At 31.0% G+C, this 17,948-nt stretch overlaps 1 protein-coding gene across 7 annotated transcripts in view; it reads left to right on the top strand.

Moving 5' to 3' along the window:
• The window catches only part of LOC101899816 (synaptic vesicular amine transporter), a 54,294-nt gene that overhangs the window by 11,530 nt on the left and 24,816 nt on the right, over positions 1 to 17,948 (top strand). Inside the window, exon 1 of one of the 7 annotated variants that reach the window (XM_059128862.1) lies at positions 6,984 to 7,173. The exons of 2 other annotated variants lie outside the window; for them this stretch is intronic. The gene's annotated coding sequence lies outside the window, so the exon portion shown is untranslated. Of the gene's footprint in view, positions 1 to 6,983; positions 7,174 to 12,068; positions 12,093 to 14,861; positions 14,967 to 15,325; positions 15,465 to 17,948 lie in introns of those variants that run through there. 4 more of the 7 variants (XM_011295699.3, XM_011295696.3, XM_011295704.3 and 1 more) reach the window with 4 other exon arrangements.

The raw sequence follows: 17,948 nt of genomic DNA on the forward strand, positions 1-17,948 counted from the left end.
AAAACTCCTTTGTTTATTTAAGAAAAAGCCAGCCGATGAGTTAAGCAAGCCAAATATGCGCTTTATGTATTTCCACCCTAAGAATCTAAATAACGCCTTTTACTAAAATATGTTTTGTATATGAGAATACATAAAAGGCTTTTTTTGACTGGCTTTTGTCATCGGCGAAAATGAGCGTAGGGAAAAATCGAACTAAGTCAACCTAAAACTCCTTTGTTCCTCTACAAAGAAGCCAGAAAAGCTTTTTATGTATTTCACTTTTAAGCACGCCACTTGGAACCAAAAGGTCTGCTGCAGGTCTATGCAAGTTATTTTTTTTCCAGTTCCATAGAAAGAAGTTTTACTTTTAGGAAGTTGTAAGGCTCTGTAACACCTCTAGTCTTTATTTTATTAAACATCGTCCTTAAATACAGGAATAACGGTACTTAATCCTGGATTTTGTTTACTTTTTTATCCTTGAAAGCAACATTAACAAGCCTTAAAACTTCAACTGTCTATCGGCTAATCTGATATCAGTGATAAATATTAGGGTAGTTCACATGCACTACTTTATCGTTTTTAACATGGTAGAAGAATATTGGAACAATGAACTGTCAAACCAATTTCGGAATTGAAAATGTTGAATGAAAAATTATTTAAATTTGAAAAAATAGTTAAAAAACGCGAATTATAATAACCTCCGAATTACGTCGTATAAGAAAACTTATAAAAATCTACTTATATTTTGAAGGAACATTTAAAATTTTTTGACATATCAATGTTCTCATACATCTACCTGTATTCTTCTACCATGGTTTTTGGCGTCTGATTTACACCGACGCCTTAATTTCGTGTTTTACAAAGATTTGCCAACTATTTGACAATGTAACTGACAATATAAATAACACGTTTTATTAAAATATGATTGGTTAAAATAAGGGTATATGTACTTATCGGCGTTTAAATACGTCACTTGACACCAAAAGTTTATTGCAGACACAGCGGGTTGCCTGTGCAAATTTATTTTTATTTCCAGCTGTTGGACAATTTATGCTCTGCAATAATTCTAGTCTTTATCTCATAATCATTGTTCACATATACTAAATATAACGGTACTTCATCCAAGATTTTGTTTATTTTGTCCCATGGTAGAAAAATACAGGTAGATGCATCAACTTTCTTTTCAAATATAAGTAGATTTTTATATTTTTTCTAATACGACGTCATGCGTCATTCAACATTTTCAATTCCAAAATTGGTTTGACAGTTCATTGTCCCAGCAGCTGCGTCGATGCGTCTACCTATATTCTTCTACCATGTTTTGTCCCTTAAAATAAAAATTCTTAAAACTACAGCTGATGATGATAAACAGCTGATAGATATTAGGGAAGTTCACATACATACATTTCTCGTTTCCAAAGTATACTTTACACACATTTAAAAGATGATATTTTTCGAATATACGTCAATTATTTGTAGTATAATCAATATAATTGACAGTGTAAATAGTATATTTTATAAAAACATGTTCGTTGTAAATAAGGCTTTATGTGCTTGCAAACGATTTGCCATTTTACATATGACTAATAATGTTTGCTATCACACACTTGCTATCACACATTGACTGTCTTGTGGATTTGAAAATATTTTGGTTTCTTCACTGAAAATATTTTGATATTTTCCCTGGATTTTTTAAAAATGTTGATTATTTAGCACAGTTCCAATACCTAATATTGTAAGAATATGAAATATATTTGCTGGTTTCTCTATCAATTCGATTTGGGCCACCTGTTTTTTCCTTGATTGCTAGAAAACACTCATCGCTTGCAATAATAATAATAAACGCCAGTCTTCTAAAGCTGTAATAGAATCATTAAATTTCTTACAATATTTATGCCAATGTAACAATTTAATTATGTCCGACTTTGAGTTATGGGAATTGGAATAGGTATTTATAACATACCAATTACAACGAACGAACGAACGAACGACCGGCGACTCCGACAACCCTCAACAACAATTAGCTGCATTTAAAACCGTTTCATATTGGAAACAAACCTGGGGCTGGGGTTTTAAAATAATTAAAAACACATAGCCAGCCAGTCAGGCTCTCTTCGAATGCTCCGACAGATGTTCGAAGGGAATAAAAAGTAATTACAATTATTGCTAATTTAATTTGGAAAACAAATTCAGAAAATACAAACAAATGCACAGCCGAACAGTGGAACATGATTTCTGGAGACTTGATGGGTTTATATTTTTTACAAATGAGGGAATAAAGGTGAGAATACATAAAACGCTTTTTAGACTGGCTTCTTCGTAGATAAACAAAGGAGTCATAGGTTGACTTAGTTCGATTTCCGCCTTACACTTTTTTGTTATTTTCCCAAGAAGCCGATAATTTAAGCCAGTCAAAAAAAGGCTTTTTATGTATTCTTACCTTAATAAATGCAAATTTTGTAGAAGATCTGTACTTTTTGTACTATTACAGTACGTTTACACATCAATTGGAGTAAGATTGTCATATCCATTACTTATACTTCAAATAAATCCTCTTAAAGTAGTACCCTACAAAAATTATAATATAAACATGGCATTTGCTTAATAATAGCATGTTTACATTAGATATATTTGAAGGTTTAAACTCCTTTTTGATATATATAACAGCATTTTTTATCATTGTTTGACTGTCTACGAAAATTTTAAGATTCAAAATTTCAAAGTCAATGCAACAAATTAATTAAAACAATAATGAATAAATTAATTAACAACTCATTGGAACATCTCATGCCAGCCGCTGTATGAGAGTATGTATGATCGTATCATGTACGCCAGAACTTTTATGAGCTGTGTAAAAAAAAGAAGCTTATAATATGCTCACGATTTGAGATGCTTATTAACAGTTTATATAGCAACAATTTAAATATAATTAAATCACACAATATTTTGTTTGTAGTCCATATCTGAATCTGGACAAAACACAAAACAAAAAAAAAAAAATGCGAATACAAAACATAATAATTTTTTAATTAATGAATGATAGCGTGACAAGTGATGATTTTAGTCCGCTCATTTTTTTTTGTATTCAAAGAAGTAATTGTTTTAATATGAAAGATTTATGGGTTTTAATGCGGGATAGATAATCTGTCATACGTTTGTGCATATATATTTATATGGACTTGTGAATAGACTTTCGTGTCAAGAAAGTGAGAAATTTTTATTGAATAGACAAAAAGAAAATAAGACATGGATTTCAAGGTTGCATTTTGACATTGACTTTAAAACATATGTATTCTATAAAACCCTTTTCGCCTTCCTGAGTTTTGACAGCAGCAAAGAACAATGAGAAGAACAGCTGATCTTCTTTAAGCTGTCAAAATTCATTGTAACCGAAGTTAATCGTTAGTAGGAACATGCTAAGAAATTTGATGACACTTGAAGGATTCTTGACCTTGACAAATTTCATGCACACCATATGGGAAATACGTTTGTGACAATATATGTGTAGCGATTGAATGTAACATGGCGCAATTATCTACGTCCAAAACCAGCTGATTAACTTAGAAGGAAATATGCAACTCTGTAATAGAACCTTATGCTGTCGTATAGAGTGCCTGTTTTTCACAAGTTTCTTAAATAGCCGAAATCATGCGAAACATTAATGGAAAGATGAAGGATTTTCACACTAAATTGGGTTCAAACTAAAAACAAGACATTGTTCAACTGCAAATTAAAAAAAAAAAAAAATGTGGACAATGTAATCGACAGTTTAAATCACATGGATTTATTATATAAACAGTCTATGACTTGCAAATAGGGATCACTAGGTGAGAAAGTTGACAAACGTGAATTGGACCACCTTCATTTTCATGTTGGCATAAGTTGTGTTCTACAACCTTCGATGTAGTACTATATTGGGCTATTTTTAATTTCTAACTTGGGCACCGTACCCGTAAACAAAAAAACTAGTAGAACTTGTAGGCAAAATATACAAAAAATATTTTTTTCCCTTTTAAAAAGTTTTATCAATAAAAACAATTACGGGAACACCACGATTTTAAATATGTAAACAGTCATTGACTCGCAAATAGGGATCACTAGATGCGATAGTTGATAACTGGTGCGATGTATGCATGTCAGTATGTCCGTGCACCAAATGACCAATATCAGCCCAAATGACCTAAATTTGCACATCGTAACGAATTCAGTCTAGATTCAGTATAGTTCAGCAAGTACGTCAAATTTGGTGAAAATCGGCTAAGATATAATTATAGCTTCCATATATATGTTTTATCCGATTTGGGGTTTTAAGTCCCTTACATGCGTAATATGCACTCCAGAACAATGATCTGTGGTACCAGATATCAAACACAGCTCAGAAATAAATGCTTAAAATTTTATCAAGTTTGGTTCAGATTTGGATATAACTCCCTTACATATCAAATAGTCGGCCCGCCCGACTTTTGACTTTCCCTTACATATTTTATCATTTTGCTGTTTAAATTTGGCCATGTAAAAAATATTGGCATGTTTGTCTGCTTTTAATTAACTAATACCTTGATTTTGAATGGTTGCCACATAATTTTCACATTTTTACTAGTATTTTCGTTCTCGAACTTTCTGTGCAACGCAGTACTCTCAGAGCGAATTAAGCAATTCTCTCTTTTACCAGCATTGCCATCATAAAAATATGCGAAAGCCACCAAGCAGTCATGTAAACTGATCTTAAGTTGAAATAGGTATCACTAGGTACAATAATCGACAACTATCGATTTGATCACAATATTCCCTTTCAATGTTGTCTGTTATAACCAGAAATATTTCTTGAAAGAAAATTGAAATGTTTATAGAGAGATAGAGAGAGTAGACATTATTAGTCTTAGTTTCTTTTTTAAGTTTTTTTTTTAATTTATGCTAAATAAATAATCAAGAAATAAGCGTTGCCATGCTCCTGTCACGTATTTGATCATATAATCTGGATTCATATTCTTTGGAATGTACTTTTTAACTACTCAAAATAATTTCGCAATCTTCCTCCTTCTAGACAACAAATTTTTTTCAAAACTTCCTTATTTGATCCACAATTTATCTCGCCAATAAGAAGGTAATTATAAACCCTACCCCTGCAAACAACTTAATAATGTGGTTAATATTTTACAACTTCTTAGTAATTACCCCGATAAAATATTGAAATATTTTCTTAATTGTCTTTTAATAACCCTATATACACATATAAAAAATAAATTATAATTATTTAAAGTGTTGCCTGCCTTCTCTGTTTCGTTTCAAAGCTGATTGACTGTTGAACCAACCGTGTGCCGACAAGTGACGAAGTTAAACCACGTGCACACTGGGGATTATCATTGATACAAATATTGAATGAATAGCCCATGTTAATGGTGGGATAATTTGAGACATGCAATTTATTGTTATTGCATAATAACACAGGGGAATAAGAGTAATATTGAGGGTTTTAGATTTGCATGGGGTCAAGGTTTGAAAAGATAATAAATACAATTTTTTGAAGGATTTTTTCTGAGGGTATTTAGGAGTTATGGAAAGTTAGATTGAAAAAGTTTTTTTTTTGGATTTTTTTCGGGTCAACATTTTTTTTAAGATTTTTAGAAGCTGAGATTTTGAGTTTTGTAAATGGAATCTCTTTTTTTCAATAATTTGTTGAATTTATAATTTCCCTTTTCCGGATCTGCAAGAATGTAAAAAGTTATGCTACGATAACCGATCTTCTCTTCATGGTATCGAAAAAAAATGTAAAACGAGTAGATTCTTGCAGGTTCTGGAACAGAGCAAATATGAATATTCATTTTTTTTTTTCAATTCGTCCTCATGGCCTTCGTGGATCGTAGATTTTGCCAATGTTTTCCACAGTTATTATTGAAATAACTTGTTCCTAGAAATCTAACTGATTTTCCCTTTATGGTATCGAAAAAGATTGCAAAACTAGTAGATTCTGACAGGTTCTGGAACAGAACAAATATGAAAATTATTTTTTTCAATTCGTTCTCATGGCCTTCTTGACCTAAGAACGTGGATTTTGCCAATGTTTTCCATAGTTTTTTTATTGAAAAACTTATTCCCAGGAATCTAATTTCATTGATTTGCATAAACCATTTGGATTTCATATGGATCCTCACAGACCGTAAAGAAATTGTAACAATAATCTCATCACACGATCGCGGCGGAATATTAATCAGGACCACATTCCCATTCCCATAATAGTAACGGGATAGCTGGGAATCGGAGTCGTTACAAAGTAAACAAATATTAAAAAACAATAATCATGGAATAATTAATAAATAATTACAACAGACAATGCTTTTTATTCTTTTCAACAAATCTAAATCTAATCTGAATCACAAATTAAGAAAATTAAGGCAAATACAAAAAAATTCCAATATTTATTATTAGCACTTGCAGGGTAAAACAAAAACTTATTTCAATATTAATGGCCGTGAAACGGACGAAAAGCTCCGACATCTGTTGGGAGTTGGGAATAACGAGAACAAAAAAGAAAAAAAAAAAAAAAAAAACAATTTAGAAAAAAAATCTATTTTAAATACAAATCTACATCTAAATGGCAAAGTTTCAACGTGTGCCCAACTTGCGGTATGGAAAGCCTTTGAGTGTGTTTGTGTCCGTTGTACCCCTACCAACACCGTCACAGCATGTAATGTTAGTTAGAATTTTTTTTTGCTTTCGTTTGCCTTTGTTTTTGCTTTAATTCTCATTTATATTAACTGCAGAAATGTAATGAAATCTTTTCAGTTGCGTTTAAGCTGTCACTTTCCGAGCACAACATCAAACATCAGCACTCCGCCGTATAAATACTTGACACGAAGCAACAACATCCAGATTTTTGTTGTTGTTGTATTTTTTTTTTTCTAAATTTGTTTCCAAATCTCGTGCTGTGAAAATAATCGCGTTTTAAACCAAGATTAGAGGAAAGCTTGGAATTAAGCTCAACAGAGTTGTCGTAATAGAGTCAATCCCGTTTTTGTTTGAAAAAAAATAAAAAGTGTTTTTAAAAAAGGATATAAGGAAATAAAAGCAAAAATTAAAAATATAAAATAAAAAAATATTTATTTTTGTGATACATCAAAGTGTTAGACAAAAGTTGAGAAAACTGCCAAAAATCCTTACAAGGATAATAAAATCGAAATTTCATTACAATTTGAAGTAAGTGTAATTAAGACATTTTAAATAGATCATATTAGATTAATTATTACGATAAAAATAACTCTATATGTGAACTATACATTGTCCCTTAAAAAATGTTGTTTTGTACATAGGGATCACTAGGTGCAATAATCGCTAATTATAGTTTCAATCAGGATATTCAGTTTTTATGTTGTCTATCACATTTCCGTGGTAGAAGAACATAGGTAGATGCATCAACGCTTGGGAACATTGGCATGCCAACAGTTTTAAAATGTATTTTCGAATATAAGTAGATTTTTATATGTTTTCTTATGCGATGTCAATCGAAGGTAATTATAATATGCAAATTATAATAATTTTTCATTCAAAATTCCAAAATTGGTTTGACAGCTGTGTCGATGCGTCTACCTGTATTCTTCTACCATGCACATTTCCTAAAAGCAGAAATAGGAAAGAACAATATTTTCAAAAGATAACAAGGATTACTTCCCAGATTTATTACGAGCGAATTTTCATTACAATTGAAAGTAAGCGTAATATCCATAAGAGAATGACATTAGAGCCCTATACGAATATAGTTATGAAAACACATGTCAAATAGATCATATTACATCAATTATAACAAAAACCTTTGAATGTGAACGTTGTATTATTCCTTAAAAAAATGCCGCTTTGGACGTAGGGACCACCAATGGTTGGTCTTTATTAACGATCCCTTGAACTGGCAGCCTGGGTGGCTAATGTTGTCAACCTCGTCAACTTTTCTCTTTGCTTTTCTCCGTGTAAGGAATACACAGGTCGACTTTTGATCAAACGATTCATTCAGAGCTTTTGGCCTAAATTAACTTTTTGAAAATTTTTTCATGGCAGATCGAATCATTTTCTTATTTTTGTATATTGGGTGTTATCAAAAAAAAAAAAAAAAAAAAAAAAAAATTAATAAATAAATAAAAATAAATAGATAAATAAATTTTATATTTGATAAAAATTCATCCATATTCTATATTGAATATTTCTTGATGAGATGTCTAAAACGTAGGCCTATATTGACGATCCCTGGGTTAGTGTCTCTATTGGCAGCATGGATGGTCTATAATGACAAACTATTCATGAGGCCAAAAACCATTTTATATGTTAGGGCTATGTAGGTCAACTTTTGTTTAATATACTTTTGATTAATATAGTTATAGTTGACTTAAATAAAAACGGCTCTTTATTGTTTTACTTTTTTTTTTAAATAAGATTCGACCTGAATAATATGTCAAGAGCATACAAACATTTTATATTTAATAAAAAAGCATCCATTCTATAGAGGATTGATGCTTGATGCATTGATGCAAATATGAATACATTTTATATTTTATTTTTTCCGAAAAATAAGTAAAGATCCGATTTCTCAAAGAGGTGTCTAGAACATTTGTATCTATTGCCAATCCCTTGGTTAGGGTCTCAACTGGCAGCATGGGTGGTCAATAATGACAACCTCTTCATGAGGCCAAAAACAAATTTATATGTTAGGGCTAAGTAGGTCGACTTGTGATTAATCAACTTTTCTTATAGTTGACCTAATTAAAAACGGTTTTTTTACTTATTTTTCAGGTCGAATCTTATTTCGAAAACAATAAAAGAGTGAATTTTATATTTGATAAAAAAAGCATTCATACTCTAAATGTACAATTTCTTAAAGAGGTGTCTAAAATGTTGGTCTACATTGACGATCATTTGGTTAGCGTCTACACTGACAACTTAGAATGTCAATCTCATCATGGGGCCAAAAACCATTTTACATGTTAGGGCTATGTAGGTCGACTTTTGATTAATCAACTTTTCTTATAGATGACTTAAATAAACGACTTTTTACCTATTGTTCAGGTCGTATCATTTTTGTCTAAAAAATAAAAGAATACATTTTATATTTGAAAACACAGAAAAAACATCCAGGTCCTATATAGAAAAAATGTTATGAGGTATTGAGAACGTTGGTTTATAAATATGAAACCTTTTTTAGGGCCAGCACTGTTAGCCAGGGATGCTAATATTGACAACCTCTTTACTGTATTCTATTAATTTTGTTTTAATTTTTTTTACCTAGTACCTATTAAAGTCTGTTTTGTTCCAATGCGGCAGTTACTATTTTTTCTCACACAAACATTGAAAACTGTCTCTTTCAATTCGAAATAAATAAATATTGTTATTAACTGGTGTGTAATCGTTTAGCATGATCAACATCATCAGTCGGACATCATCAACCATGTACAATCGTAACATACTATTACTATAGCTTACTCAGTTATGGGCTAACTAACCCCTGGGCACACACACTCGCACAACTTGTCATCGTTTTAATCAAATGTACATCTTAATCGCGATCTCAGCTAATCACTGGAAATATTATCCGCATTCATTAGCATTGCTCTGGGGATGGTGATCTTCTGTTCGGTTACTAGGAAACATTTGTATGAATGTGTGTGTAAACACAAGTATGACACGCTCAGCGAATGACTACCTAGTTGAATGATCGTGTTTGACAATTGGCCATACGACAAATTAAACTTAAACTTGACACTGTACACACGACAAGTGTAAACAAATTAAACACACAAACATAAAGTAAATTTACTTTGTTGTTGAAATGGGATTTGGAGGGGAAAAAATTAATAACAATTATAATATTTATGAAAAAAATAATTATGAAATTTTTGGAGAGAAAATATTGTTCATTTTTTGGCAATTTAATTATTTTAAACACTTAAAAAATTTGGTCAATTTTTAAAATTAAAAAAAATATATTGACGATGTCTTCTTGGTTGTTCTTTATAGACGATCCCTTGATTAGGGCCTTCACTGTCAGCCTGGGCGGCTAATGTTAACAACTCCTTCAACTTTTCTCCGTGTTAGGGATACGCAGGCCGACTTTCGATCAACCGATTCCTTCGGTGTTTTTGGTCTAAATTAACTAAATCTAAAGTCTAAGTCTAAATTATTTATTTTCAAGTCGAATCATTTTCTTACGATTGGTGTATTATCGAAAAAAATCAAAGTATAATTTTTATATTTGATTTTGGTACCAGATATATATTGACAATTGCTTGATGAGATGTCTAAAACGTTGGTCTGTACTGACGAATTCTGACGAATTCCATGTTAGGGATACGTAGGTCGACTTTCGATTAATCAATTTATCTTTGATCAGATCGAATATTTTTTTTTACATTGAACGTGTTTTTTAAGAAAATAAAAGAATAAATTGCATATTCCATAAAAAGCATCCAGTGCCTATATTGCCAATTTCTTGATTAGGCTTTCTGGTACGTTGGTCCATGTGGGTATACACTGTTAGCCTGGACATGCACTGCCAGCTGGCCTTTTCATTAGGCCAGAAACCATTCTCCACGTTAGGGATACGTAGGTCGACTTTCGATTAATAAACATTTGGTGCTGTTGGTTTAACTTAACGGCTTTTTCACGAGTTTATCGTTGGTCAGGTTGAATACTTTCGACTTTCGATTAACCAACTTTCCTTATAGTTGGCCTAAATAAACGGTTTTTTCCCTTATTTTTCAGGTCGAATCATTTTTATTGTTGGTATATTGTCGAAAAAATAAAAGAACACATTTATATTAAAACAAAACCTTCAGGGTCCATATAGAAACTTTCTTTATGAGGTATTAAGAACGTTGGTTTATATAAATGATCCCTTTATTAGGGCTAGAACTGCTTGGAATGGCTGCCAATATTGGCAATCTCTTTATGAACCAGAAACTATTCCTCGTGTGCAGGGATACGTAGGTCGAATATTGATCAAACAACTTTTGGTATAGGCGGCCTAAATTAACGACTTGTATACTTATTTATCAGGTGATAATAAATTCGACGTTTGGTGTAGTCGGCTTAACTTAACTACTTTTTTATTGAATTATTGATTGGCTACATCGAAACCTTTGTCTAAAAATAAGTAAACAATTTACAATGTTAGGGATACTTAGATCGGCTTTCGATATATCAACTTTAGGTGTAATCGGCCTAAAGTTAAGAATATATAAAATGCTTTGTTGACTGGTTTAAGTTATTGGCTGGCTTCTTCGTAGAGGGATAAAGGGGTGTTGGTTAACATAGTTTGATTTTGGCCCTACGTTCCTTTATAAATAAAATCTAATTGTGTGATTGCATGAAATTACCTTTGTAATTGTACCATGGTCAATACATTGTAATCGTAACGTATGCGTTGTGTCATAACTCATACGCCACTACAACTCTGTGTACATAACGATTCAATTGAAACATAGTGGACCTTAAATTGTTATTTCTTTGAAATTGATCCTCATCAAGTGTTTGTATTTCAATTGAATTGCTAATTTCATTATCAATTACCGCAACAAAAAGTACTACTTTTCTCCTTACTCTCGATGATAAATCAATCAATCGTCGATTTCCTTACGACAAAACGCTGAAGATCATAAAAATGTATCAATCAATTGTTGAAATGTTTTTCCGCAAAAAAAACATTTTCCAAAGAATAACAAAGAAACCAAGAATATCACCAAAGGAACACGTCACACATTGGATACGTCATTTGAAAGGCTTGTTCAATGTTGTCCATTGAGAGAGGGAAGCTCTCATGATCTCCATGGCCAATGCTCCCAGTGGTAATGTTTCTCCAAGGAAACGTTATGAGAGTAAATGACTCTCATTTTCCATGATGATCCAAAAGAGAAATGGAAGTGAGTTAGAGGGAGAGAGAGAGCATTTGCCAGAGAGTAAATTCTTTAAAAATACACATTTTTTAAATACTAGGGATTTATATGCTGCCAGCAAATAAATATTTTCATTTAGTTTTTTGTTTGAGATCCGGAAAAAATGAAGTGCCACGACAAATAATAAACAACAACAACGAAAGCGAAAAAAAAACAGCCAAGTACAATAACAATCAATGTGCGGTAATAAAAGAACAACAATTGATCTAACGAGGGTGGCAATTTAATGGAATTTTTAAAGACCATAAAACGTGGATTTTTTTGTAGAATTTTTCAAGGTCCAATAAGGACCAGAAAATGTGAATTTTTTGATACAATTTTTAAAGACCATAAGACGTGGAATTTTTGAAGAATTTTTCAAGCTCCAATAAGGACCAGAAATGTGATTTTTTTTAAAGAATTTTTCAAGACTCAATAAAAACGGAAAAATGTATTTTTTTAAGGATTTTAAAAGCCTCAATAACAACAAACAAATTTAATTTTTTTAATGAATTTGTAAGGCCCAGAAAACTTGAACTTTAAAAAAAATCTCAAGCCCCAATAACGACCAGAAAATGTGGATTTTTAAGGATTTTTTAAAAGAATTTTTCAAGCTCCAATTAATACCAGAAAACGTGGATTTTTTAAAGATTTTGTTGAAGCCCCCAACAAAGACGGGAAATGTGGATTTTTTATAGAATTTTTCCAGTCCCAAAAAAGACCAGAAAACTTGGATATTTAAAGAGGGTTTCAAGCCCCAATAAAGACCAGTAAACGTGGATTTTTTAAAGAAAAAAAAGACCAGAAAACGTGGATATTTTTAAAGAAATTTTAAATTTCAAAAAAAGACCAGAAAACGTGGATTTTTTTAAAGAAATTTTAAATTTCAAAAAAAGACCAGAAAACGTGGATATTTTTAAAGAAATTTTAAATTTCAAAAAAAGACCAGAAAACGTGGATTTTTTAAAGAAATTTTAAATTTCAAAAAAAGACCAGAAAACGTGGATTTTTTTAAAGAAATTTTAAATTTCAAAAAAAGACCAGAAAACGTGGATATTTTTAAAGAAATTTTAAATTTCAAAAAAAGACCAGAAAACGTGGATTTTTTTAAAGAAATTTTAAATTTAAAAAAAAAAAAATCAGAAAACGTTGATTTTTTTAAAGAAATTTTAAATTTCAAAAAAAAAAATCAGAAAACGTTGATTTTTTTAAAGAAATTTAAAATTTCAGTAAAGACCAGAAAATGTCAATTTTTTAAAGAAATTTAAAATTTCAAAAAAAAAAGATCAGAAAATGTGGATTTTTTTTAAAGAAATTTATAATTTTTTAAAAAAGACCAGAAAACATGGATTTTTTTAAAGAATTTATGAAAAGACCAGAAAACATGGATTTTTTAAAGAAATATAAAATTTTTAAAAAAAGACCAGACCAGACCAAATTTCAGTGAAGACCAGAAAATGTCGATTTTTTAAATCAACTTAAAATTTCAAAAAAAAGGCAAGAAAACGTGGATTTTTTTAAATAATTTGAAATTTCAATTAAGACGTGGATTTTTATTGAAATTTTATTGAAATTTAAATTTAAAATTTCAATAAAAACATGTATTTTATAAAAAAATTTAAAATTTTAATAAAAACATGGATTTTTTTAAAAATTTAAAATTTTAATAAAAACATGGATTTTTTTTAAAAAATTTAAAATTTAATAAAAACATAGATTTTTTAATAATTTAAATTTCAATAAAAAACGTCGATTTTTTTTTTTTTAATTTAAAATTTTAATAAAAATGTGGATTAAAAAAAAAAACTGAAATTTGGTCCCTTTGAGCCAAATTCGTTTCAGGACATTTGGAGTCATTCTAGCGATGTCCGTCTGTTTGGTGCGCACGATAACTCTCGAAGGGAGTATCCGTTTTCGTCCAAACTTGGTATAACGCAATATTACTATTAAACTTAGATTGAGTCCAGAGATGAGCAATATCGGTAAACTCCTTCAGGTCTCTCCGCCAAAAATTTCGATATTTTCAAAAAAAAAAAAAATATTTTGCCGCACAGAGAGAGATAGAAAGGATAATCCAATTTTGCTCCAACTTTGCAAATCCTAATATTTGCATCTGTTCTAGGTAAGAAAATGGTCCACTCCATCAAGTACCTGTCCCACAAAGGGTCAACATTTCGAATATAACTCTTATAATGTAATGATATGTAGGAGTCCGATTATCTTCAAACTACACACATCACAATATTTTCATCAACCCAAAGTCTGGTGTGAATATGAAATATATCGGTCCACTCCTTGTGGTACCTCTCCCACAAAGGGTCAAAATTTTGAAGCTCATAAAACGCGAAATTAATATCCGATTCCATTCAGACTTGGCACATCTCAATATTTCCATTAACACAAGGTCTGTTACAAAAATGTTAGATATTTAACCACTCCTTCTGGTACTTCCCCATAAAGGATCAAAGCTTTGAATAACCAAAACGATTATAAAATTCAAAATAAGCTTACGGTTCTTTTCATATTTCAGCATGTGGCAACAATTTGGAGCCATAGTGAAATTTTCCAAAAAAAAAAAAAAAAAAAAAAGAATAAATAAGTAATAATAATAATATATTTATAAAAAAAATATTTTCGATTTTCCGCTTTTTAGCAAACCTCATGATATGCCCCTCGTATTTTTCCATAGGTAAATATATCACTTCAAATATCTATATAAAATTTTTTCTATTCCTAGTATTTTTTCTGAATTGTACTTGTTTGTGTACATATTAAGAGAGGGAGTATAACTGCTCCCTCCCGTCATCGCCTTGTGGTACACTCAATCCCACAAATCAGCAAAAAAGAAATCCATTAGCGTTCTGAGATGAAAAAAAAAAACAAATTAGAAAAAATTTAAACTAATTTATAGCAATTTTTCCTTAGGCGGCAATATATTATCCAAGTGTTCTATGAATTTTTCTCTGGCCATGCGAATTTCCCATTTTGCTGACATTGTTTATATTTTAAAAGGGGACAAACAGAGTACAACAACGGATGCTGGCGGAGCGAGCGTACTCTTTGTAACGTGAAAGAAAAGTGAGAAATGTTGAAATTTTTTTGACATAAAAAAAACAAAATAAAAAAATATGAATTAAAAATTAAAGAGGTTCCATAAATATTTAAAATAATTAAGGAAGACATGTTCAAGTTAAAATTTAAAAGTGTTAAATATAAACATCAACAAAATGTTTCGAATACGAATTATAGCTTCCCACAACAGAAGCTGTATGTGAAATACTCTATAGTGCAATAAAAAAATAAGCAATTTTTTATTATGTGCTAATGTCAAACGAGAGAAAAACAAAACAAACATTGCAAATCTTGTTTTAACTTGCATCATTCACGTGTTTTTCTTTCTTTTTGTTTTTGTGTTGTGTGTTAACAAAATGCCACAGGAAAGTTTTCCCATCTAGACCCGATGTCAGACACACACAGAGACCCCCAGACGACACTGTGTTTGCCAATTTAATTTTGAACGATAAGAATATTTAATTTGTTTACACTCAATTATCGAAAGAAAACACGTCATTTAAGGTAATTCATCTGTAAAACAATAACAAAAAGACAAACAAATCAGGAAAAGATAGGAACTAAAAAATACCCTAAGCATGTAAGAGAGCCGAGGATTTTAAAATTTTTTGAAGGTCCCAAGGATCTGAAATGTGAATTTCAGAAAAAAAAAACGTTTTTAAACAGTTTTAATTCAACCTTCGACAAGGGTCAAAGCCTTGTTATACCCTCCACCTTGGAAAGGAGGGTATATTAACTTTGTCATTCCGTTGGTAACATCCCTAAATATCCATGGTAGACCCCATATAGTGTATATATAGTCATAATCAGCATAAAATTCTAAGTGTTAAAGATGTCCGTCTGTCTGTCTGTTGAAATCACGATACAGCCCACATTATTTGACGTAGAGCGCCAAAATTTAGCAGATCAATTTGTAATGTGTCTAGGATGGTTGGTATTGAAAATGAGATATATCGGTCCACGTTTTGGTATAGTCCCCATATAACGGTACCTCCCGATATTCGGTATTTTGATGATTTATGCCACATTTTTTTCACGGATTTGTCTGAAAATTGGTATTTGTTGGTCATAATGGGTCCCAGTTCGTGTGGCGAGACATTGCATGTATAGGTCCACGCTTTGGTATAGCTCCCATATAACGGTACCTCCCGATTTTCGGTATTTTGATGGTTTTTGCCACATTTTTTTCACAAATTTCTCTGAAAATTGGTAGTTGTAGGTTTAAAAAATTAAATTTTTCCAAAAATAAAAATAAATAAATAAATATTTTTGTAAACTCTATTGTCTATTGCAAGACAATTATTGAAATGCAAATCTTCTGCAGGACTTAAATTTGAGTTTTAATGGATTTGTTGATCCCGACCTAACCTTGATTTTAATCCCCACCTGATGTTGAAACAAAGACAGCTACTTGACACATTTTTTCATAATAGAGATATAAAACCTATCATTCAAGCGGCGTTGAAATATCAAAATTCATTCTGCAACAGTATCAATTGTGAATACTTTTCCCAAGGCACTTGATCTGTTGTTAAAACAATAAAACTGTGAATTTGAATCAATAGCTGAAAGCTTATGGCACCAGTCCAATGTAACCTGGAATCCACCAATAAAACAATTGTACATTTTCAATGATTCTCAATTAGAATGGGAACGTTTCAAAATGTTAATGATTTTTTTTTCAAGTTGCTAAGTGAAGTTGGAAATTTTTGAAAATTGAATTAGAGACATACAAAATATGTAAGATAATTATTTGTAATTAACTTAAAAGAGAATTCAAGACGAAAAAGGTCCTGGGTAAATTAGTATGCAATATCAAATGAAGATTTTCAAAGAAAAGAAATTGTCGCCCAACGTTGTCCCATAGAAACTGGGAGAACCATTTTTACTATCTGCATTAAAGTGGTGTTGTAAATACCCATCAATTGCCTGTCAATGTCACACCAAGTTTGCTCAAGGCAATTTTCACAAACGCTTTTTTCTTTTGTAGGCCTTTAGTGCAGCTTTCTCACACACTCATCTTGTTTTAAAAGTGGCGGTAAGAGATAAATCAATTCATTCATACTCCCTCTCACCCTCTCTCTCTCCAACACGCACACATATTGATATGATATGATATGCCGTTTTCTGTGTCGTTTACATCTTGTGAACAGCAGAAATTGAATTTTCATAATTTAATTCATTTACATTGACAACAGCCCCAGCGTCAGCTCTTAGATGATTGCCAATAATAGAGAACAAACTGTCTCTCTCTCTCTTTCTCGTCATCGTTCCTTGCCTTCCTTTCTAAGGGGTCTAAAGTTTTTCCAAGCAATTTATTTTCTAATGTCATAAAGAAATTATGAAACACCATTCATTCATTCATTTTGTCACCCATTCCCCCTTCTCCCGCCATTATTTTGGTGTGCCAGGCGTATGCGTAACACAACAAGAATAACAATTTGACGTTTTTGGAAACTTTTAGCCAAGTCAATTAGACTGTGAAATCTTATTTGATCATGTTATTCATAAAATTTCTCAAAGAAAAAGACATGAAAAGGGGCAAAATGAGTTCTTCGTTTTAATTGAATTATTTGCTCAGTTGCAATTAGTTTTCGAATTTTGGATGGAAATAAAAAATCATGACAAATTTGTAGATCTAAGAATTGGTCCTTTAAGGAGATTTATTTTTTAAATCAAGATTTGAATGAAATATTTTATTAAAATATTTTATTCCCCAAAGAGGCTCAACTATTCATTAAAAATTCAGACGATGCCTAAAAATGCTTAAAAAAAGAACGAATTGGGTCCCGAGTAGAGTCTCACAAAGTCTTAAAGAAATCCCCTTTTTGGGTCCCAGAAAAAAAATTAGGATTTAGGTAAAAAAATAAATAAAATAAAATAAAAAAATAAAAAATGTCTGACATTAATTAAAATTCGAGTCGCAATAAGAGGTCTAAAAAATGTTTAAAAATCTACGATTTGGGGCTTAAAAATGCTTCTCTTTTA

This window comes from Musca domestica, unplaced genomic scaffold (assembly GCF_030504385.1).
Source record: "Musca domestica strain aabys unplaced genomic scaffold, Musca_domestica.polishedcontigs.V.1.1 58, whole genome shotgun sequence".
NCBI classification, from domain to species: Eukaryota; Metazoa; Arthropoda; class Insecta; order Diptera; family Muscidae; genus Musca; species Musca domestica.